Source organism: Mustela putorius, unplaced genomic scaffold (genome assembly GCF_011764305.1).
Source record: "Mustela putorius furo isolate JIRA1106 unplaced genomic scaffold, ASM1176430v1.1 tig00000698_pilon_pilon_pilon, whole genome shotgun sequence".
NCBI lineage: Eukaryota > Metazoa > Chordata > Mammalia > Carnivora > Mustelidae > Mustela > Mustela putorius.
In genome coordinates, this window is record NW_025421449.1 from 1,424,376 (window position 1) to 1,449,676 (window position 25,301).

General features: G+C 48.0%; 1 long non-coding RNA gene across 1 annotated transcript; it reads right to left on the reverse strand.

Annotated features, from left to right (window-relative positions):
- Positions 1-16,237: 16,237 nt before the first annotated feature.
- Positions 16,238-25,104, reverse strand: LOC101670095. The gene is made up of 4 exons (XR_200698.3): positions 24,735-25,104; positions 24,422-24,632; positions 19,784-21,716; positions 16,238-17,177 (listed from the first exon to the last, which is right to left on the reverse strand). It is a non-coding gene; the product is annotated as an uncharacterized LOC101670095 (long non-coding RNA).
- Between the last annotated feature and the right edge of the window lie 197 nt (positions 25,105-25,301).

Genomic DNA, 25,301 nt, shown 5'->3' on the forward strand with positions numbered 1-25,301 from the left:
ATGTCGACTGGTGAGGCTGGTGCTTATGGAACCCTAGGGGTCTACCATCTTGGAGTCTCAGATTGGGAAACAGTGCGGTGTGACAAAGAGGGTTCTGGTTAGCTGTATGACGACTTCCCTTTGGAGCTCAGCTTCTTCAACTATAAAATGAAGGATCCTAGGACCCATTATCAATCTGCATATCCACACGAGCTCAAGTATGAAGAAGATACACACATTTCTTTGTATTTACTGAAAAGCTAGAACCAGATGGCCTAGAACAGAAGTCCCCAGACTTTCTCTGTTTGTTGCCCATTTAGTGTCAGCGACGTTTTTATGGTTCTCTAGGCCAAAGGAAATACCCTCAAAGTCCTTGGATTAAGTGGTTGGTCTAAATAACTCAAAGCATATTATTTAGTCATCAAAAAATAAATGAAATTGAACGAAGAAAGGAAAAACCATTTATATTTCATTCTTAACCACAGTTATTTACTAATGGGATATGAGTTGGGCATCGCATGACTCTCAGACCTTGGAATCGTGTCTCATCACCTCACTTCCTGCACCACAATGATTTTCACATGGCATTTGCTTTTTATCACAGCAACCATCAAAATCCGGGTTTCATAAAGTTATGACATTGTTGAAAGGAATGTTGCATGATCTCATGTTGAAGCTGTGGACTGCGAGAGCTAGTAGTTTGCAGAGCACCCAACAGGTGTCGCTGTGTTTCCCTCAAAACTTAAAACATCCCTGCAGGGTCTCTGTGGATCCTCTTTTGCGCCCCGGTGTGTCTCAGTGCGCCATTTGGGACCAACCTGCTTGTAATCTTTCTTCAGTGTGATACGCTCATCATGAAAGAGATGTGGGAAAAGTAAAAGAAAAAAGCAAAACTGATCCCAAACAACTTATAATTTGGGGCAGGAAAGGAGGCACCATTCAGTCCATCAAACAGTGCAAATCAAAATAAGATTTTTAGTTCACTGCACCTGCAAGATGATACATGCTTAGTGGTGTAAAAGGTGTGGATTTAGAGCTATATATAAAAATAATAAAAAATAATAATTAGATAATAAACTAGGAGAAGACATGGAGATTAAAACATGATCTCCAGGCAAAATATGTAGGGGAAAACAATCTTAAGAATCTGAAAGTTTGGAAAATGTCAGATGAAAGGACAATCTGAGGTCCAATGTAGGATAAAAGCCATGGGGTACTAGCATAGAGAGACGAAAGGGCAGCTTTCTTAAAGTCACCACAGTCTAGGGGCACCTGCGTGGCTCAGTTGTTTGTTAAGCGTCTGCCTTCGGCTTAGATCCTTGGGATTGTGTCCCTCGCTGGGCTCCCTGCTCAGTGGGGAGCCTGCTTCTCCCTCTGCCTGCTGCTTCCCCTGCTTGTGTTGTCAAATAAATAAATAAAATCTTTTTTAAAAAGTCACTACAGTCTAAGCTCTCCATCTCTTCACTCTCCCCTGCTATACTGGAGATGATTGAAAATGCTAGGAAAGCTGTGACGTCTGCCTCTGCCTGGGCATGGACAACCTGATGCGCAAGCTCATGGTCATCACGCTGATCCCACATCATACATGTATTTACAGAGCTATACCTAGTTTATTAAAACTTGTTATTTTGAAAGGATTTTAGACTCACTTAGAAGAGCTGCAAAGATAGTACAGAGAGTTCCCTGTGCCCTTCCTCCCACTAGCTCCCCATGGTGGGAACACCTTAAATCGTGGCACACTCACCAAAACCCAGACCTCAACATTGGGCCAATACTATGCTCTAAGCTATGAACTTCAGTTGGCTTTCTCGGGTTTTCCACTGATGTCTTTTCGGTTTTAGGATTTGGTCGATGATACCACATTGCCTCTAATGATAATGTCTCCTTAGGTCCCCAATCCTCTGTCTTTCCATGTCGTTCGTGGTCTTGATGTATTGGATGAATGCTGGTCAGGCATTTTGTAAAATGTCCCTCAATTTGGATTTTTTTTTCCCCTCATGATTAGATTGCGGCTACGGTTGTGCAGGAGAACTTCCTCAGGGGAACATGGCCTTTTCATAGCACCGAATCTGAGGGTCTGTGATATCAATACATCGTATCACTGCCAAGGTCAACTTTGATTAACTGTGGTTAAGGCAGCAGTGCCCAGATTTCTCACTATCAATGCTACAGTTTTCCCTAACCCTAAGTGAGGCTTAAATCCAGCCCACACACGCCGAGAGGGGAATTAAGCTAACCTCCCAGAGAAAGGAGGATCAAAGAATTTGTGGACGTGTGTTAGAAGCACCATAGTAATTAATTAATAAGTATTTTGGGGGAACTGATTTGCAGCTACACAAATATTTGGTTTCTTCCTGTCATTTGGCCCATTCATCTTAGCATCCCTCAGTAGATCTTGGCCTGCGAAATATTATCTTGATATTTAATAGTGATTTCCTTTTTCCCTTAGTCTCTCCCTGTTTATTAATTAGAATTCTTCTATAGGAAAGATTTCTCTCTTCTCCACCATTTACTTATTAAGTCACTCATTTATATCAATCTAGCTTCATGGGGACTTATTTTTTTGGACAAATTGTTGCAGCCTCAGCCATTGGAAATTCTTTCAGTTTAACGCCTCTGTGTTTTGACTATCTTTGTTTTTGTTTTTGTTTTTTTTAAAAAGACACCTCCTTATTTCTTGGTACCACAAGATGTTTTAGGCTCCTCTTCTATTTCCTCTGCCCCAGTCATAGAATTAGACATTTAGCCAAGGAGATTGGCTCCTTTTATTGGATGATGGTATTTAGAAACCAAGATCTGGCCACAAAGTGTGCTTATTGTTACTGGGTGTCCCTGCTTCTAGATGCTCTCAGGGCACAGAGCTAGGAATGCATGTGTGTATATTAACCTATGTATAGCCACATATCTATCTGTCATTTATCTTAAGATAAGTGTGCATTCATACCCATAGCTCAGACTCCAATCCAGCACAACAGGGTTTATACGTTGAGTTTTGAATTTGGACAATTACACATACTTTTTTTGTTTACAAAAGTTCAATCTGATTTATTTGCAAAGCCATCACCCATCTTAAGGGCACCATTCGTTGAGTTTTTACAAATTTTTATACACGCATGTAACCACCACCCGGAGTCAAGATAGAGTCATTCCAAAAGGCTCCTTTATGGTTTTTTCCAATAAATCCCCATCCCATGCTCAGACAACCACTGACCTGCCTTCTGCCACAATTGATTAGTCTTTTCTAGGGTTTCATAAAAACAGACTGGCATAGTATGTATTCTGTATCTCTCTTCTTTTGCACACTATTAGTTTCCTAAGGGCCACCATAACAAAGCGTGACAGACTGGTTGGCTTAAAGCACCAGAAATTCATCCTCTCACAGGTCAGGAGGAAAGGAGTCTGAAATGAAGATGTTGGCAGGGTTGGTTCCCTCCCAAGGCTCTGAGGAACGATCTGTTCCAGGCCTCTCTCTTCATACTGGTGGTTGCTGGCAGTTTTTGGAGTGCCTTGGTTTATGGAAACTGTAACTGCTGCCTCCATCTTGTCCTTGTGTCTCTTCTGCCTCTCTTCTCTACTTATGTAGACACCAGTTCACCTTATTCCAGTATGACCTCATCTTAAGTGGATTACACCTGCAAAGACCCCATTTCCAAATAAGGTCTCACTCACAGGTCTCAGGGTAATGGTAGGACTCTGACACATCTTTCTGGAAGAACAATTCAACCCACAGCATAACAATCAGAAACTTGTTCATGCCACTACATGTGTAAGTATTCTTGCTCTCTTTTACTGATGCACTACTGTTCCCATTGGATACCTCCCATCATACGGATACAGAAGAATTTGTTTATCCATCCTCTTGCTGTGGTCATCTGAGCTGTTTCTAGTTTGGAATTATTATAGATAAAGAGATTCTTAACATTCACGTGCAGATCATGACAGCTCAAATTTTTGCACATGTTTTGTTGGGTTGCTTATCTTCTTATGAGTTTTGATAGTTCTTTATATATTCTGGATACATATCCTTTGTCAAATATATGTATTGTAAATATTTTCTCCCAGTCTGTGGCTTGACTTCTCTTTTTCTCAATGGTGTCTTTCCAAAAGTAGAAAATTTCAATTTTAATTAAGTCCAAATTATGAAATTTTTTATGGATCATGCTTTTTGTGTCCTACTCAAAGTTACAAGGACTGTCTCCTATATATTCACATAGAAGTTTTAGTTTTTATGTTCATATCTTTGCCCCATTTTTAGTATTTGTATATGGTGTGAGGTAAAGGTTGAATTTTTTTTTCATATGGCTATCCAATTCTGGAACCATTATTGAAAAAACTAGTCCTTCTATATTAGAATACCTTAGTATCTTTGTCAAATCAATGTATTGCCATATATGTGTGGATTTCCTTCCAGAATTTCCATTCTGTCCCACTGATTTATATTTTTTCTATATTTATGCTACTATTACATGGTTTGATTACTGTACCTTAATAACAGGTCTGGATAACAGGTAGTGTATGTTTCTAACTTTGCTTTTCATTTCCATATTGTTTTGGCTATCCTAGGTTGTTTGCACTTCCATGTAAATTTTAGAATCACCTTGTTAATTTCTACCAAAAAAAAAGCTCTTGGGGATTTTTATTAGATATGCATTAAATTTGCCAATCAACTGCAGATAATTGACATATTTACAATATTGAGTCTTCTGACCTGTGAGCTTGATATAGTCACCATATATTTGGTAGTTTTCAGCATATAGGTCTTAGACATATTTCATGAAATGTTTTTCTAAGCACTTTGAGATACTATTGCAAGAGGTATTTTTCCATTTCAATTTCTGGTTTTTCGTTGTTAGTATATAGAAATTAATTGATGTTTGCATATTGGCCTTATATTCTGCAACCTTGCTCACCTCACCTATAATTCTAGTAACCTCTTTATAGATTTCTTAAGATTTCCTATTTACTCCGTTGCATTGTTTAAAAATAGAGTTGTACTTTTTTGTTTTATTTTGTTTTTTAAGATTTTATTTATTTATTTGACAGACAGAGGTCACAAGTAGGTGGAGAGGCAGGCAGAGAAGAGAGAGAGCCTGATGTGGGGCTGAGCAGAGAGCCTGATGTGGGGCTCGATCCCAGGACCCTAACCTTTGTGGTCCTTGCTAAATCTCTGGTCATTCACATCCTTGTGTGTTTGGTAATTTTTGATTGTAAGTTGACATTTTGGTAAACTTAATCTTTGGATCTCATGAGGATCTGCCTTGGGAATGCATCCCCAGAGAGAATTCGTGCTTGGCTGGGAGCCAGAGAGGTTCTTCTGGCCAGGAACCCCTGTGGGCCATTTCAGGGACCCTGGACATAACATAGGAGTATCTGTTTCAGCTCCCCGACCTGAAGGTGGCTCTTTTTGGTGTTGCCAATCAACATATTTACCCTCAGGTCAGTATCACCTTCAGGTTTCAGTTTCTTGTGAGTTTTTCCCTCCTTTGAACATTTCTTGAACATTCTGCAAGCTCAGAAACATGTTTAAAAACGTGTGTTGTAGGGCACCTGGGTGGCTCAGTTGGTTGAGCCACTGCCTTTAGCTCAGGTCATGACCCTGGAGTCCCAGGATCGGTCCCACATCCTGCTCCCTGCTTGGTGGGGAGTCTGTTTCTCCCTCTGACCTCCTCCCTCTCATGCTCTTTCTCTCATTCTCTCTCTCTCAAATAAATAAAAAAATCTTTTAAAAAAATGTGTGCTGTAATTTACCCAGGATCGAGTTCTTTAGTAAGAAGGCCTTGCCAGGTGCCTAGCTCGCCATAATGTTGGAACCAGAAGTTCCCGTCTTTCACCCTCCATCCATCCTTCCGTCTGCCCTTCCGTTGATCTTTCCTTCATCCCTTACTCATTCTCCACTGACCACTGTGTTGTTTCCAGCCCCCTGCAAGATGCTTCACAGAAGACAGGGGAAGGGCCTTCCCTTTCAGGAGTAATATAGTTGAGAGAACACCTCTAACACATGGATCCCCATTAAAAATGTCCCTGGGGCGCCTGGGTGGCTCAGTGGGTTGAGCAACTGCCTCCGGCTCAGGTCATGATCCTGGAGTCCCAGGATCGAGTCCCACATCGGGCTCCCTGCTCGGCAGGGAGTCTGCTTCTCCAGTTGACCTCTTTCCTCTCATGCTCTCTCTCTCTCTCAAATAAATAAATAAAATCTTTTTTTTTTTTTTTTTTTTTAAATAAGGTCCTTTCTTCACTTGTAAGCCTTTCCTTCCCACATGGATTTACCCTGGCATTGCTGGACCTGGTGTCTAGTTGCTTCCAGTTGGGGGGTTGGGGACACTCCCTCCTGGCTTCTCCTTGTGACCTGGACCTCATTGGGCCCAGGGCCACTCTGGACCTGTGGTCTCTGTCCCACCCTGCTCCTTTATGTTGTCCCCAATCCACCTGCTTGTCAGCTCCAATCCAGGCTTTCTTTCCTGGAACTCCAGAAGCTGATGGGCTTGTGAAGAAAGGGGGGCAGTAGCTGGGGTGGGGAGCACGAGGGTGGGGATGCACTGGAGGGTGTTTTCATCTTGAGAACAGAATTAGCAGGTGCAGCCCGGGCCGGCCCAGGCCTGGCAACATATGCTCAAAGTCCCCGGAACAAGCCTTGCTTGTTAAAAGAGAAAAACAAAACAGCTCATCTTTCTCTGTGCAGAGTTAATGCATCTTTGAGGGCTGGGGCTTCTCATGGGCCTCGGCGGCTGCTGACACTCGTGTGTTTGGTCAGGCCGGCTGCCAGCCCTCGCCCTGTCTCGTGGCACTCCCGCCCCTCTGGCCCAGTGTCTGAAACAGTAAATCACCCACACTCCCTCAAGGGAAGAGGGCTCAGGACGCCCTGGGGCTGAGCAGAAAGATGCTTTCCTACATGAACACCCTACACTCCTTCTCATGGCAGATAAGCAACTTCTGTGGCTGCCAAGGATTTAGGGGGGAGGTGGCGTTCTGGGTGTGGTAAAGGGAGGACAGGTCAGATGACACCTTCTCCACCCAGAGGCCTGAGGACGAGGGTGAGAGCAAAGTTCTGCATTCCCCCTAAGCCGGCACTTTCTACACCGCAGTACACCTGCAGATCTCCTGGAGCTCTTGCTCAAGGGCAAGTTCTGGTGCAGGAGGGCTAAGGTGGGGCCACAGGGGCTGCATTTCTCGTAAGCTCCCAGGCGTTGCCCATGCTGCTGGTCCAGAAGTCATGAGGAGCGAGGCTGAAAGGTTTTGCCAACCTATACAGGTTTTTCACTGTATTGGACGCTGAGTGGGCATGCACCTTAGAATCACCTGGAAAAATCTGAAATACACCTGGCCCCACCCCAGTCACTGAATCAGAATCTCTGTGCCAGAGACTGGGACCTCTCTACTTTCTTCCTTAAAGCTCCAATGTGTGGCCAGGATTGAGAACCGTTACACTAGAGGATGAAAAATTAGCCCCCACCCTAAAATTCGGGGCTGTGAGCAATGCACTTGAACTCAGGGAGGAATGGCTGGGAATGGTTTACCGTGGTCCTCTTCCTGGAAGCATCTTCATTTTCACAGGGGGCCTGTTTAGCCCCAGAGAAATGACAGTGGCAGACCTCCAGCGGGAGAATGAACGGTCAGGTCATCTTTTGCCCAAACGCTGGTGCTACGCGATCTCATTCCAGCAATTTCATGCCCGAGACCTTTGCGTCTTGGCTCTGGCCGGCAGACCTCCCGTTTTGGTCTGTCTGTTCAGCCCAGAATTCCCAGGGGTCCTGCAGTTTTCCACAGCTCGGGAGGGTTCTCTTCCCTTCTTGTCTCATCTGAGTGAAGGAGGCAGCTGGGAGCCCTCCCACCCCCACCCACTGAAGGCTGTGCTCCCTCCAGTGACCCCACACCAAGGCTGAGGACAGTAGGAACGAGGTGCTAATGCCCCCAGGCTTGAGTACATTGTTCCCCCAAGCCCCTTGCATCTGGTTTCCATTTCCCTCTGTAGCGGGCCCAACTGAAGCAGAGCCTTTCTCTTTGTATCTCTTGGAAAATCATGCCCAAAGGCCAGGCAGGGTCGGGCCACCCTGAACGAAATCCCCCAGAACCCTTCGCTCATCCCTCTCCTCCCCAGGACCTCTAGGAAGCAGGTGGGTCCATGTCAGAGGGGAGGGCAAAGGGTGGAGCTGGCAGGCGTGCTGGGTCCTTGGAGACTTAGGGAAGTGAGAATGTTTGGGGCCATTTGAAAAGAGAAGGAAGGACTCATGGATGTCACAGAAAAGGAGTGTCTACTTCCCCTGAGGTTGTGAGACTGCCCACGGGTGATCCAGAACCAGCATTCAAAAAGCTCAAGGCTCCTCCTCAGTGTCACTGCTGCCGTCAGGTGGGTGCAAGGGGAAGGCTGCCATCCACATCTCTGGGGACTTCTTCCTCTCACCCAGGCCCTCAGGCACAGAGAGAGCAGGACCCCATGGGGTAGGGATGGGGGCTTTTGGGATCGTAGTCTAAGGGATATCAGTGTCATAAAGACAATAAACTTGTAATGCTCAACGACTGGAGGATGAACACCCCACCCCCCATAGCCCTGATGTTCCCTCATCATGGGGTGGTGGTGGTGGTCACTGTGGTGGTCAGGGGCACTGGCTCTGGGGTTTCATGGATCCAGGCCAAATGCTTGCCCTGCATTCACCCTACATGGGTCATGGAACCTCTTTGAACCCCTTTCTTCTTCTGTAAAGTGAGGGTAATAAAGCAAAAACTGAATTGGGTAAAAAAAAAGCGAAGCACCCATCCTAGTATACAGCCAACAGTTAATAAATGGTGTCAAACACCTATTATCCATCCATCCATGTATCTATCATCCATCCATCATCCATCCTTCACTCATCCATCCATCCATCCATCCATCCATCCATCCATCTCTCCATCCGTCCATCCATCATCCATCCGTCCATCCATCATCCATCATCCATCCATTACCCACCATCCACCCATGTACCTATTACCCATCCATGTATCCATCCATTCCATTCATCATCCATCATCCATCCATGTACCCATCCCTCTATCATCCACCCATCCAATGGTCCATCCATGTATCTATGTATCTAACCGATATGATGAAAGAGTCCACTAGGTCTCACACCTGGAAATCTTGTTAGCTATGCTGATCCTGGACCCCCTCCCAGAGGTCCTAATTTACAGGTCTGTGGTGGGGCAGGAATCTGCATGTTCACCAAGCTGCCTGGGCGATGCTAATGTAGGTGGTCCTCGAACTCTCTCCAGAGGCACAGGCCTGATCCTTATCTCATTTTACTGAGGATGAAAGAGGCAGAGAGGGTGACTTCGCCAGTTGTGTGACTTGGCGATGGAAATAGGACTCACCCCCCAGCCTTGTCTCTGTGAGTGTGACGTGTGGGGTGAACGTGACCGGGGGTCCTTGCGGGGGCAGCTGGCAGTCCGCCACGCTGTCCTCCCAGAACCCCCCCCCCCCGCCCACTGACACTGCTCTGACTCCCACACTGAGCCTGTCGGGGACCAGGGATTTATTCCTCTGGGCCAGCTTTTCACCCTTTCTTTCTGCGTTATTTATGTCTCCTGCCTTTTATCTCCCGCCTGGCCAGTCCGCAAGGCCCATTATGTGGCTCTGGATGTGGCCACATCAATCTCTGGTGCGGGGGGTCCAAGCCCCCAACCCACCCTTCTCATTTATTTTCTGGGTCTCTCTGAGGCCTGGCCAGCAGATGTCCTGCTACATGGACGATCTGGCTGACGTTGTCCCACAAGAAGCTTGTCTGGGGCCTGGGAGTGAGGTGACCTTCCAGGAGTCAGAGTTGCGAGGGTGCACCTATGGCACAATGGCTGTGGGGACTTCTAAGCCCTAGCCTACACTCGGGCCTCCATGACACCCTGGGTGACCTTAGACAAGGGACAGCACCTTTCTAAGCCTCAGTGTCTTCCTTTCTAACATGGCGGCAGGGGTGGGCAGGATGGTCAGATTGCAGCTTCCAGGACACTGGGATATGTGACAGCACTTTCTAAGCTGTGTTTTGTAAATTCGCTAATGTTCATGAAAAGGTGGGGTCGGGAGGATGCGGTTCCGTGATCTGGGAAGTTCTGGGTTGAGCAGAGGTGTAGAGAGTGGAATGGGGGCCTCAAAAAGATATGTCTGAATCCTCATCCCCAGAACCTTGAGTGTGAGCTTATTTGGGAAAAGGGCCTGTGCACATGTAATTAAGGACGTTGAGATGAAATCACTCTGGGTGAGGGTAGGTCCTAGGTCCAACAACATAGGAAAGGCAGACGCGCAGGGAAGATCATATGAGGACGAAGAGGAGTCAAGCCGCCTCTCACCAAGGAATGCCTTGCAGCCACCAGAACCTTAAAGAGGCAAGAATTCTCCTCTGGAAACTTCAGAGGCATCTTGGCCTTGCCAGCATGTGGATATTGGGGTTCGGCCTCAACAATTGTGAGACAATAAATGTATATTGTTTTAAGTCACCAAGTTTGTGGTATTTTGTTATGGCAGCCCTAGGAAACTAACACAAGAGGGAAACACATTTCTTTATTGTAGAACTTGTCAGGGCCTTTAGTAACTAATATTCACGAGGAAGTGCTAGGGATGCTGGTAGAAATGTGACCTGGAACATTCGACTGGGAATAGCCCTAAGAGCTTGTGTCTTACAGGGCACTTTGGGTAGCACTGATTTATGACTTGGAGGAAAAAGTGAGGGAAGTAGGGTCAGGAGCATTCTGCCTGGTCTGAGCTTTTCTGCACTGGGGCAGAATAGGAGTCAGGGCACCCTGCCCAGGTTCCGGCTGGGAGGTGTGAGAGATTTCAGGTCCCTGACAAGGGCAGTCCCCAGGCAGCTCCATCCACTCCCAGAGGGGTTTGTGTGTGTGGGCAAGAGGGAGCCACTGGTGGGGTTCCTCCTCCCAGCACACTGTTCCAGGCTGCAGACCAGGCTTAATGCCTACCCCGAAATCTCTCACAGATGCCAAGGATAGGGTGATGGGGCTCCTGTACCTTAGATGCCTCTACTCAGAGGAGCTAAGCTTGTTGTAGTCCCGGAAGCTAAGGATTAATAATAATAATTATCAAAATGATTTTATTCATTGAGAGATTACCAAGTGCCGGAACCTGTGCTAAGTGCTCTGCACATATTGATCAATCTATTCCTCGCCACAACCATATGAGCCCATTTTACAGATGAGGAAATGAAGGCACAGAGAGATCGCATAGCGTGCTCTGAGTCAAACGACTCGTCAATGTGGAAGGGAGCCAGGATTCCACCCCAAGCTGTCTGACTGCTCTTTATGACGTTACATGACGTTCCCCATCAAGCAGGGGCTCTGGGGGGATCACACCGGGTTTGGAGGAAATATCCCTGGGAGGGAATGTTCATTCATTCATTCCTTCCATCACTCAGCATTATTGCCTGCCTGCACCATGCCGTGGCTGGGCCAAGCTCTCAGGTCACAGGCTGAGCCTGGGAATTCCTGGCCCCAGGGAGCCCTTGAGTAGCCTGGGTAGGGGATAGGGAAGTGGAAAAGATGCCAGACACCGGACGCCAGTACCCACCACTGGGTGATGGGGGGTCACAGAGCAAGGGACCATGCCCCATGACTCAGTTTCTCTTTTGCCCTCTGGGCTAGGATTTCCAGGGTGAAGAGGAGTTAAGCCAAAGGGAGAGGAGGTCGGGGACTCGGGCTGAAGGAAGAGCATGTAGAGGGCCCTTCTCCCAGTGCGGGGTGCTGGATTAGGGTGGGATGAGGGCCAGCAGAGGCGGCGAGCAGTCCAGGAGTCTGCACTGAGGTCCAGATGATACAGCCCATCTCCAGACTCCAACATCACCCCCACGGCCGTGTCTCTGCGTCAGGTAATAATGGCTCCATTTACTGACCCTACTGTGTGCCAGACATCTCGCTAAGCCCTCCCTGTAAACAATCTCACTGAATCTTCCCAAAAGCTCCGTGAGGGGCAGCTCTTACTAACCCCATTTAACACAAGAGAAATGGGGGCTCCCCATGGCTGTGCTGTTTGATCATGCTGCACGTTGTGTGTGGTCCATTCGGCAAAGGCCTAGATTTAACCACAGACGACATTCAACTCAATTTTGACAACAGGGGCTTTGGGGACCCTGACCCATCAGTGAAGTACTGCCGAGGAGCCTGCCGGAGTCTGTCAGCTGAACCCCCACCCTACTGGTCATCCAAACAAGTACTTGGAATTGTGCTGGGAAGAGAGTGGGCACCAGAACCTTTTTTAGCTCTTCCTTTCCTTGTCATTATTTTCATTATTAATTACTCTGCCCGGGATTCTGGGGAAAGCAGGCCATTCTCTTCCATTTCACCATGCGTTATCTTCCAGATTTTCTAAGATCTTATTTATAGGTTATTGTGCTGCTCAGGAATCTTCCAGATCTCCCCCTTGTCTGTAGGAAAGAGGCCAGTTGCTCTGCTTGGCACAGCTCTCTAGGACCGGCCCCAGGCTCCTTCTCCAGGTAGATCCCCCACCTCTCCCTCAAGGAGGCCCTTCTCCACCAGGCTGCCACCCCGCCCCGCACCCCCCGGCACTGGGCCTCTCCCTATGGTCTTCACCAGCCATTCCTCCTCCACAAATGCCTCTTCAACCGGCCATCTCTGCCAAGAAGTGTCAGACTCTTCTAGCCCTTAGGGGGCACCCACTTTTGAACGTCCTCCAACTGCCCCCGTTCTATTCCCTCTTGTCCCCTTGTCAAGCAGCATCAGACACAGACCTCCGTCTCCCCACAGGGCAATCACAGAAGTCACTGCTAAGGTCGGGAGCTGTGGCGTTGCTCCTGAGTCACTATTTCCTGGACTTGGATGTGCTCACGATACCCCCCTGGGGATCTTGAAAAGCCAAGATCCAGGTTCATTAGGACGGTGGGCCTCACTCTGCCTTTTTGACCTCCGCCCAGGTGACCCTGATGCGGCTGGCCCTGGGGCCCTGCTTAGAGCAGTTGGTTCTCAATCATCGAGACCCCCCCTTTTAAATGGCTGTGGGTGGGCCAGGCACTGGTAGTTTTGGAAATGCTCTTCCGGTGACTCCAACGGGCATCCGGGACCAGCGCTGTGATCCAGACTGTGTAGATTCAAAGCTCTTGGAGGACAGGGTCTGGTTCGGGACACAGGGACAGGTGAGAGGAGTCCAAAGCACCCTCGCATTTCACACTGGGTGCCTACTAACTGTCAGAGCACTTGGAGGGCGTCAAGGGAGGGCATTCCCCCCTACCCCCTGCCCCCGACAGCCCAGCCCAGACAGGATTTTGAACCTACCAACACCACCCACCCCTGTCGCAGGCAGAGCAGAATTCGGGAAGGCCTGGCTGTGGGGAGGAGAGCCCAAGGAGACGGGTGCCACGAGCTCCCTCCTCCTGCAGCTGCCTGGTGGGGCCAGGGCTCACCGAGGCCCCTCACCCACACCCCTGCACCCAGGAAACAGTCCCCAGTGCCCACTCAGCAGGCATGCGGCGCCCTCTGCTGGACGTTTGAACCACTTCTCCCCAGGGACACCCAGGGTGAAGAGTGGCCCTGAGACCACTTCCTCTCACCACCTCCGCCCCCCCCCCCAACACACACACCCGAAATCTGGCAAGGTCAAAACAGGGCGGGCTGTTCTGGGTCTCCTCTGGATCTCCCTATTCCAGGACGGGAAATACTTGCTCACAGAGCCAGATGGCACTGAGGCCCTTCCTGCCCCTCCACCTTTTCCTTCTCATGTCACTGGGCCACATGTAGAGGCTCATGTTTAGAGGCAATGGAACTGAAAACATGACTTTTGCTGTGTGTCCCCAAGAGGGATTCAGCCCTGAGCTCCCATGATTCCTTGTCTAGACTCCCCCGTGGGGCCAGGGAGAGGTGAGTGTCAGGACCAGCTGTGATGGGAGTTAGCATTCTGTCTGGGGCCTGGGCTAGGCCCAGGGGTCAGCCTGTGGCTAGGGCCTGGGGTCATTCTTGCAAAGTTTGGGGTCAGCGGTGTCCAAGGTTGAGGCTCAGGAGCCAGGAAAGCACCAGTGGCCAGGTCCATCTCATTACAGCCTCTGGCCATGTGTCTGCCCATGGTGATGGAGGTCAGTGTCTGGGAGACATAGGCAGGGCAGAAAATGCTGGAAACAGAGACAGCCCTGGTTTCTTCCAGCCCACTCTGAGTCTTTACTGTTCTTGGGGCTGAGAGGCAAGGCATCCATGCACGATGCCTCATGGGTGTGATCCATAGAGGGTCCAGGGCTTTGGCTCTGTCTCTGGGTTTAACGCCTTGTTGTAATCGCCCTTGGCTTTATCACACGCGCATGCTTGAGACCAGGCCAAGGTGGACAATACTGAGGGAAGGCACCCCTCGGGCATTACGTTTGGGGAGAGTAATTGATGCTGCTGTGGACCAGGAACGTGGAAACTGAGGCCTGAGGATGGGCTTCATGGGTATTCTAGAAACCCACACACTCACCTGGAATCCTATGTGGAGTTCTGCATGTGGGGTTTTCTGGGGCTTTCTTTCTTTTTTTAAAACTAGATTGTCATCTGGGGCTTTCATCAGATTCTCAGAGGGCCGTAACAAAAAAAATTAAAAAAAAAAAAAAGTGCTGGGAATCCATACCTAAGCCCATCCTCGGCTTTTATTTTTTCCCCCCAAAAGCACCTTTGTTTATCATAGCTTTATTGGGCTATAACTAACAGGCAATAAACTACACACTATATATTTATAGTGTCCAGCTTGGTAAATTTGACATTTGTATACTCTGTCAAATGATCACCACACTTAAGACAATGAACACAGCCACTGCCCTGAAAATTGGTCTGCTTTCTGATCCTATAGATTCATTTCTAGAATCTTATATTAGTAGAACCATACAATATGTACTTTTTCTGGAAGGGTGTCCCGTTTCTTTCACTCAACCAGATTATTTTGATATTCACGCATGCTGATGTGTCTATCAATAGTTTATTACTTTTTATTGCTGAGTGGCACTCCATTGTGTGGATATGCCACAATTTGTACATCCATTCCCGATTTTTGGCTGTTATGAATAAAGCTGCTATGAACATTCATGAATACATACCTGTGTGGACATATGTTTTGCCCTCTCTTGGGTAGATACCCAGCAGTGAAAAGAAATTGCCAAACTGTTTTCTAAAATTGTTGCACCATTTTGCATTCCTATTGGCAATGGACGACCATTCCAGTTGCTCCACATCTCGTACAACACTGAGGTTAGTCTTTTGAAGTCATTTTTAGCCATCGGACTGGGTGAGTAGTGATATTTCCTTCTGCTTTTTCTTTCTTCTTCTTTTTTTTTGCATTTCCCTAATGACTAATGACATTGAACATTTATTTATATGCTGCTTTGTTATCCAAATCATCCATGAAGTGTCTGTTCAAATCTTTTGCCCATTTAAAAAATTGGGTTGTGGGGCGCCTGGGTGGCTCAGTGGGTTAAGCCGCTGCCTTCGGCTCAGGTCATGATCTCAGGGTCCTGGGATCGAGTCCCACATCGGGCTCTCTGCTCAGCGGGGAGCCTGCTTCCTCCTCTCTCTCTCTGCCTGCCTCTCTGCCTGCTTGTGATTTCTCTCTGTCAAATAAAATAAATAAAATCTTTAAAAAAAAAAATTGGGTTGTGTGTTGTCTTCTTATTGAATTGGAAGAGTTCTTTGTACAGTCTAGATACCAGGCCTTTGTTGGATAGATTTGTTGAAAATGGTTTTCCTAGAGTGTGACTTGCCTTTTCATTTTCTAACCACATCTTTTGAAAAGCAAACATTCACAATTTTGATGAAGCTCAATTTATTTCCTTTTCCTTTTATAGCTTGTGCTTTTTGTATCCTATTTATGAAGTCTTTGAGAAACCCAAAGTCACTAGGATTTCTCCCGGTTTTTTTTTCTCTCAAAGTTTGATAAGTTTAACTTCTATCTTTAGCTTAATGATCCTTTCAGTTAATTTTTGTAAATGGTGCAAATTACTAATCAGAGTCCTTTTTTTTTTTTTTTTTTGTATATGAACATCTGATTGCTCCAGGACTATGTGTTGAAAAGATTATCCTTTACCAATGGCCTGGCCCCTCTGTCAAAAATCTATTGACTGTGAAAAAAAAAAAAAAAAATATATATATATATATATACGCATACATACACTTTTGGGCCACCATTTTCCTTGATCTTTATGCCAATGCCATACTGTCTTGATTACTATAGTCTTCTAATTAGTCATAAAATCAGACAAATTAAGATTTTCAGTTTTGTTATTTTTCAAAGTTATTTTGACTGTTCTAAATCTTTTGCATTTCCATAAAATTTTAGAGTCTGTTTGGCAATTTCTCCCAGAAGCCTGCTGGCATTTTTACTGGGATTCCATTGAATCTATACATTAATTTGGCAGAAAATTGGCATTCTTATAATGTTGAATCTTCTAATCCATTAACATGACATATCTCCCCATTTATTTGGTTCTTTTGCTTAATTTCTCTCACCAATGCTTCATAGTTTTCAGTGTGCATGTCTTACACATCTTTTATCAGATTTATCCTTTAGAATTTCATAGTTTTTCATGCTCCTTAAGTGGCAGTATTTTTAAATTCCAATTTCTGATTACTCATTGCTAGCACATAGAAATACAAGTAATTTTTGCATATCAATCTTGCATTCTACAATTTTCTAAATCACTTATTCTAGTAAGTTTTTTGTAGTTGCTATAGGTTTTTGTGTGTAGTCGATCATGTTGCCTGCAAATAAAGTTTTGCTTCTTCCATTTGACTGAGATGCTTTTTATTAATTTTTCTTGCCTTATCACATTGGCTTCAACCCCAATATACTGTTAAATAAGAATAGTAAGAATGGATTTCCTTTCCTTGTTTCCAGTCACACATAGTAAGAAGGTATTCATCCTTGGTTTTTATTTGCCCTGTTAAGTTCTAGACAAATTCAAAGGGGTGGCCTTTTAGGACTGATTTGAGGGTCCTGGAGTTAGCCCTGGGCAGTGTGCTCTTCTTTCCTGTGTTTTGGCCGTGCATCATGGCGACTTCAAGTGCCTCTCGAGGGCAGAGGTGGTATATTTGACTCCAATCCTTTTGCTGTGCTTGGCGTGGTTGGTCAGCTTGACAAATCCTCAGTGCCAACCAGGTCACCGAATCACACAGAAAGGGCCTGTTGTGTGCCCTTTGTTTTCCCCCTAAACCAAAAGCAGTCATGCTTTCCTCCTTCCTTCTCTTCTCCCTCCAGAAACCTGAATGGAAGGAGACATGAAAGAGAAAAGCTCAGGTTTCTCCAGCATCAAGTTACTTTCATGAAGTGTCCTCATTCAAAAATAAACCTGAGGGGATGAGGGGAGGAGGGTGACAGAGACAGGAGGGAGCTGTTAGCATAGCTCTGCTTCCAGGCTGTATTTTTATTTTAGGGCTGGCATTTAGGTTTGGCCTGGGGACAAGCGGCTGGAAAATGCAAGGCATTTCCTCTTCCTGTCAGCTGGAGACACTATGTGTGTGTGAGTGTGTATATGGGCCTCTGCCACCTTCCACTTAGCACCTCTGAATGACCAACAAAATACACTTCCTCTACAGGTCTGCTACGTCCTTGGCCCCACCAAGCCCTTCCAATCCCATCTCATCTTTGGACACTTTTAAGACTCCCCCTACCCCGGACCATTGCACATGCTGATTCCTGCAGGGAGAAGACCCCTTGCTGCCTCAAGGGCAGACTCTGTGCTCTCTGAGGTCCTAGGTGGGATATTTCAGGAAGACTCGATGATGTAACAGGCTCATTTGTTCACTTATTTACTCATTACTTGCTGTGGGCCATGTGTGAATTACTTACTTCCTTGGTCCTCATTTTCCCCATTTGTAAATGAGGATGGTCATAAAACCTGCCTCATAAGAGGGTTGAGAAGATTCATTAAGTTAGTAGGTATAACGTCCTTGAAACAGCACCTGGAAGGTAGTTAGTTTTCAGTAAAGGGTGGTGGTATCATTTGATCGTGTATACTGGCCTTGAGCTTGGGCAGAGGCGGGGGCTGTGGCGGTGGACTAGACAGACATGGTGTCTGACCACTTGTGACTTATTCTGTTGGAGATCTGTATGCTGCCTGTGACTTTATTTTTTATTTTTTTTTAAGATTTTATTTATTTATTTGACAGAGAGAGTGCACAGTAGACAGATAGGCAGGCAGAGAGAGAGAGAGGGAAGCAGGCTCCCTGCTGAGCAGAGATCCCGATGCGGGACTCGATCCCAGGATCCTGAGATCATGACCTGAGCCGAAGGCAGCAGCTTAACCCACTGAGCCACCCAGGCACCCCTGCCTGTGACTTTAAATTCTCAGCTTTGGAGCAGAGCACTGCTGTCTCTACAAGGAGTGAAAGGTCTCCTTTATCCCTACAGGTTGATGAAATATATAGTAAGAGACATGATGATAGTGATGTCATTGGCACTTTGTGGAGCTCTGGCTGGCTTTGCACCTTCTCTGCTTTATCTCACTTTTCAGGGGCTCATTTCCCTTATTTGTAAAATGAGAAAAAGAACAGTTAACATGGATGCTCACCCAGGTCCGTTCTGATTCTTTTCTTCACGAATGAATCATCTTTTTCTCTCACTCCCTATCATCTTCTCCTTCCCATACAGGTATCAGGGCTGATCTTCCCCAGGACCCCAATGGATGGCACTCCCCAGAGTTGTACAGTACACAGCCTGTTCAGCTGTATAACCTAGCCTGTTTATGATCCACCTAAGTTCCTAGAATCCCATCTCCTGAGTTTATGTAAAGAAGAAAAATATATAGCCTCAACCAGATGAACTAGGAATGGCAAACAAAATACACTTATCTGAGCCCCCTTTTTATTATTCCATAAATTGGGAAGGATGTTCCACTGTTGGTTTCTTTTTCCTGAGCCTTAATTAAACAAGCACTTATTGACATTCCAGTCATTCATTTAACAAATATTTATTAAACACTTATAGTGGGTGAGGCACCGCAGTAGGTGCTGGGGTACAGCCGAGACCGAGGTCCTTGTTCTCATGGAGCATGAGTTATAGTTCAGGGAAACAGAGAAGAAACAGGCAGACAAATAGGCAAGACAGTTCAAGAAGGTTGGGTACAGTGTAGACAATGACAGAGGGTCCTTGGCAGGCTGGTGTGAGGGGACAGCTTTAGACCATCATGAGGGAAGTCTTCTCCAGGGAGATGACATCTGAGAGGTCACCTGAATGACCAGCAGCCTGCCACATGGACATGGATCTCTTCTCACTGGCTTGGCAGGAAAGGAGTGAGGCCACCTCACACTCTAAGCTTCTTTTCATCACTCCTTGCTTTTTCTCTACACCACTACTCCACTTCCCCTTCCTCCGAGACGGGATCCCCAGTGGCCCTCCATCTGGAGAATGGAGAAGTCTGCAAATGGAGACTCATATATCTTCATTCAGACTAAAGCTGCCCCTTCCTCCTTCCTCCTCTGACAGTCCCAAGCAGAGAAGAGGGAATCTTTCAGGTCTTGCTGTGGGAGGATGTTTGGGGCAAGTCTCCCCTTGGAGCCAGCTGTCACATGGCTGTGCGAGGGGCACCTGGAAGAGAGGTCACTCATGCCTGCCTCGCTTTCTCAACGGCTGCCCTGCCTGGGATGATGGGAAAACCAGAACCACTAGTTCAGGCTGGTGAACAAGGATAGTGTTGTCTGCACTCTCTAAAGGAACGTGTGTAGGAGCACAGCAGCTAGAGGCGGAGGGCTGGAGTTCAAACCCCATCTCAGGCTCTTACCGGCTGGGTGACTTGGGGGAAAGGTACTTGACCGCTCAGGGTCTCAGTTACATCATTTGTTATAAGAAGCAAGGAGTAATAGTACCCACCTCACATGGTGCTGGGAGGCTCCTGTGAGTTTATACCCATGGAGCCTGGAGCGGCGTTTGGTATGCAAGAGCACGTGTGTTCACCCTGATCTCATTTTTCAAGAGGATTATCTAGCCGCTGGCAAGTTTTCATCCATGTGTCAGAGACCTCTTTCCCAACTCTTGGTGCACGCATAAGAAACTTGACCTGGAAGAAGCAGAGCTGTACGCAGGTCAGAGGGAGTATCTGAATGTGTGTTTTTAGTATAGGGGAGGGGAACAGGGTGTGGGGGGGATATAAGTGGGGCGGGGCTGCCCTGGTTTTCTGCACCAGTGTTTTTAGCTTGAATATGTAGGTATCTACGTTTGCATCTCTAAGAGGCATTTCCTCACTCTGTCTATTGTGAAGGTTTCCATCCATCCACCTATCTGTCCATCCGTCCATCCATCTATCCATCCACCCTTCTTCGGCACTTATTTTTGCTGAGTGTTGTGTTGGATTTACCAAAGTCAACCCTTTTCAGCTTGAGTTCCCCCAGAAAACAGAACCTGGAGCAAATCTTGTGTGCTTAATGGTGAGTGCAATGCCCAGGAAGCAAGAGTGACGGGACAGAAGTAGAGCAGGGTGGAAGGAATGCAACGCCTAGGCGACGTATTTCCAAGCTGGCCTCAGTGTCTCAGAGAACGTGGCCATTTGCTCAGTTCTGAGGACCGTCCCAAGAAAGGTCCTGTGGAACCACTAGGTCCAGAACAAGCCACCACGTGGGGAGAAAGTACAAACGGTGTTTTGACTGGTTTCTCCCCGCCCCCCCATGTAAGTGCCGTGTCATTCCACACTGCATGGCTGTCCTCCCCCCAACACCCCCGGCAGCTGGCATGATGTCCACAGTGTCCAAGCACGGTTCTGCCACCAAGTGATTGTGTGCAACCCCAGGCACATGCCCTGAACCTCTGTTGTCCTCTCAGGCAAGAAGCCCTTGGAGGCTTGTTGTGTAGGGGTGCAGGAGGCAGGACACCCACTTTCAGGTGGGGCATGTGGCAGTGCTGGAAGCAACTGCTTTTGTCCTGTGTCTGCGTGGAGGGAAGGAGCATTCAGCCAGGGTCACAACACCAGACCGCAGCCTCTCGACCACCCACTAGCCCGGAGAAACAGGGTTCCCACCCACGAGTCTGTGGGGACGGCCTTGACCCGGCATGGTTTGAGGGCTTCAGGGAGGAATTTGCCCCAATGACACCTTCACCCCCGACTTTCCATTGCTCCTGAAAGGAGTTTTGAGTTAATTATCCTTGAATTTAGAATTGACCTCTATAAGACATTCTTCAAATTAAAAAAAACATTACGGAAAGACACATGATATTTACCATGTTCACCATTTTTAGGTGTGTGGCCCAGTGGTATTAAATACAATCACACTGGTGTGCAACCATCCCCGAGAACTTCTTGTCATCACAAACCGGAACCCCACAGCCATGACCCAGTGATTCCAGTTCCCCATCCTCCTGGCCCCTGACGACCACCCTTCTCCTTCCTGTCTCTCTGCATCTGATTATTCCTGGCACCGTACATGAAAACACGCAATATGAGTCCTTTTTGCAACTGGCTTAATTTCCCTTGGCATGACTTCTTCAAGGCTTGTCCATGTTGTTGCGTGTGTCAGGAAGTCTTTCGAGGCTGCATGGTGAGCCACTGTCTGATTACAGCACATTTTCTTTGTCTATTTATTTGTCCATCGATGGGCACTTGAGTTGCTTCTGCCTTTTGGCCGTTGTGATTGGTGCTGCTCTGAAGACGGGTGCACAAATATCTGTCGGAGTCTCTGCTCTCGTTTCTTTGGGGGTATGTACTCAGAAGTAGAATTGCTGGATCATACGGCAGTTCTATTTTTAACTTTTTGGGGAACCTCCATATTGTTTTCTATAGCGGCTGCACCATCTTATATTGTGTGGGACTTTCCTGTAAAATAGGAGGTTGTGGTGTGAATATAAGAGGTCCCCCGAATGAGACACCCACCAGATGCACCGAATTTCCCTCTTTCCTTTTTACAGTGGCTCAGGGTTGCCAACTGGCTGTGAGGTACAGTCATTACCCCCTTTCATAGAAGAGCTTGTAGACCGTCCGATTTTATGGCAGGCAGCCGCTGTTCTTGCGTACAGCCTCTACGCGCCCTCCTTCTGGGTTTTCCTTTGGGAAACCTCCTCTACTCCCAGCATGTGCTGATCCAGTGGGGGCTGACCCTGCCCCAAAGATCCAGAGTTGAACCAGACATTCCATTTTCCCTGGACATGTTGATCAATTCAGCAGGGGTTCCATGACCCAAACTCGGCCAACAAGAGCCTGCGAGTATCTTCTGGAAACTTGCTAAGTGCTTGGGGAAGTGGACTTTGTTGTCAACTGGCGTTGCCAAACGGTTAGAAAGCGAGTCTTCAGCTGCTGATAGCTGTGTCTGCCACTTCTTGGAAAGACCCTAATGGAGCTTGAAGCTAACTTGGAAACACAGAGCAAAGAGGTGGAAAGAGGGAGACTCCAGACCATGCCATTGGAGCACCTGGATCTAACTGTACCTGAAACTGTGAGATCTACTCCTGGACATTTCCATACGGAAGGCAAGATATCTCCTTACTAGCCTAGGCAATTGAGTTGAATTTCTCTCCTTGGCACCTGAAGGGAATCCCAGCTAATTGAGAGGTTAAGAAACTTGCTCAATGTGCCTCAGGCAGGCAATGGTAGTACTGAATACTTAGACCCCGAGGGGAGTTCTTGGCTTAGATCTGGATCCCAGCTCTGGGTCAGGACGAGCCCCTGTCTAACTCTCCTTCAGAACTCATGCTGTCAGAACTCATGGGACTCTTCAAAACTCCTTCAGAACTCATGGGTCAGCATGCTGTCAGGGCACAGCAGCCTGGGACAGCTGGAGAATTGCAAGAGCCAGCCCAGAGGCGAGGCCTGGTGGAAACTGAGCCCTTCTGGGAGCTGGCAAGTGACAGCCCTCAGACCAAATCCAGCTCTCCTGTTTTTGTAACAGCCCACAAATTAAAAGGGAAAAACACCAAAACAAGAATATTCTGTGACACATGAAAATGTTATGATATTCAAATTTCCTCTTCCATAAATCCCATCTTCTTGGCTCAAAGCCACGACCATTCTCCAGCAAGTTGTCTCTGGCTGCTTTGGTTGTGCAGTGGCGAAGTCTAGCAATTGCGACCAAGATGACTACAATAGTTACTGTCCAGCCCTTTAAAGCAAAGGTTTCTGACATAACCTCAGCTCTCCCTGGCTCTCTTCCCAAACCACATGTCATGCCCCCTCCTGCTTCCTCTTCCTCCAGCTTTGGTCCTTAAAGGAGCAGGACCCCACAAAATCAGTGAACAGATGGAAAGTACTCAGCACAGCACCTGGCACATCATTAGTGCCCCTGAGTGGAAAAGCTGCTGTTGAGCGACCTGACTCAGCAGTTAAGGACGCACATCACGGCTGTGTGTCGTTTCCAACACTCACTCCCTTTGTGACCTTGGACAAGCTGCTACAGTATCTCTGGCCTCAGTGGCCTCCTGCAAGATCAGATCATAATAGTATCTATCCCAGGGTCCTAGTGAAGGTCAGATTAGTCATTCTGTGTAAAGTGTGCTTGGCACACAGGAAGTACTTGGTAAGATCCTAATCGTTTTTCCTATCGCTTAATCTCCCCGAAGGAGGCTGAGGTCTGCCTACTTCTGAACATGGCCCTGTTCTCACTCAGGGTCCCCCAGCAAGGCCAAGGCTGTGCCAGGAGCTAAGAGCCAGCCTCCAGACTTAGAGCACCGGTGCCTTGTCAGGTGGGGGCTTCGTGCTGGCCCTGGCAGAAGGCGGCCGAAGGTCTCACCAGCCAGGCACTTACATGGGGTCTGAAGCCAGGAGATCCTGGGCTTGGTCTCCCTCCTGTGAAAGTGCGTGTGTATGTGCATGTGTGTGCAGCTGGAGGAGACGGGTTCATTTTGAGGGAAAGAAAGAGCATGTGGGCCCGGGGTAGGGTGAAGAGGGCAAGCTAGGGACAGCAACCTGGACAGTGAATATGGTCCCATCTCCTCTGCCCAAGTCTCTCAACCTCCTAGACCCTCAGAGGGGGATGGAGGAAAATCGGCAGGATCAAAGGGTCCTTGGGACTTCTGCCCAGGCTCAGGGCCATCCACAAATATGTTCTAGAAGTCGCGTAGGAGGGAGGATCTCTGTGACCTATTGCCTGGAGTCCCCAAGGCTCCAGGTTGGTCAAGACCTCAGTGGGAGTGTGCTGAGTAGCCGGGGCCTGGCTTTCTGACCTGTCCCTCATCTGACCCAGCCCAGACCCCTCCCTATCCCCTCCCTGCAGTGTATAAGGGCCAGAGCCTAGCCCTGCCACTCCCCATGGGCATAAGTGTCCCCTCCATTACCTGGAGGGCAGAGTGGGGGGGGGGGGCAAGAGGAACTTCCTGGACCATTTCAGCCTCTGTCCCTCCCCCAGCAGTTCTCACAGAGGTGACAGGAGAAAAATGGGTGCCGAATGGACACACACGCACACATACAAGCTCAGTGTAATGCAGTATATTCTCAGAGACACACGTGCATATATCTAATGACACACAAACCCAGGCACACACCCTAGACAGATATGATCACACTCCCCACACATGCAGAGAGCTACATACCCTTGACTGTCACACACGCAGCCCCACTCCGACCTCCGCTCACACAGGCATGTCCTGCAGGCTCTTCCTGACCTGTTAGCGCGACTGTGCTTATCTGGGCCAGAGCAAGCTGATGTCAGCCTTCCGGAGTGACTGTGAGAACCGCGTCCAAGGGAGGCCACCAGAAGGTCAATAGGTTCTTACACACCATCTGGGCCAGTGGCTCCCATACCTGGAAGCACACCTTAAAATTAAAAATTCCCAAGCCCTGTTCCCACCCTAGACCTAGTGAAAGTAAATCTCAGGGAGAGGTGACCCAGGTAGGAGGGCTAACCTTGCATAGGCTTTCTGGGTGTTCTGAGGCTGGCTGGATTTAATCACCACTGGTCTAACTCAGCCTGTCGCTCTTGGCCGAATGGAGGCCAAGAGACAGAGAGTGACTTGTCCAAGGTCACACAGCAATGGCACAGGAGAACCAAGGCCAGAAGCCACATCTCCTGACGGTCAGTCCCTGGGCTTCGGTTCCATGGAGATCCTGCCCCCTTTCCCACACCTCCTGCCCCTGAGTGCCCCTCCTGACTTTCATCTGGGCAAGGGGGTCCGCTGGCCCTCCTATTCTGCAGGGCCTGGAAGCACCAGGCTCTGCCCGTGGCAGGCAGTACCCTGGAGCAGGGGGCTCTCTCCAACCCACTTCTCCCACCATGTGCCCCCCGCCTCCGGGGCGGAGGCCCAGCTCAGGGAGGGCAGGGGCTGGGCTTTGTCACAATCCCACATGTTCACCACAATGGGCCGGGCCCCCACCCCACTCCTGGGGCAGGCCGGAAAGCGGAGTGCGCACACTGCCCAGACATCTCCACTTCGCACAGAGCCAAGACACACTACCCAGATGTTCACAGAGCTA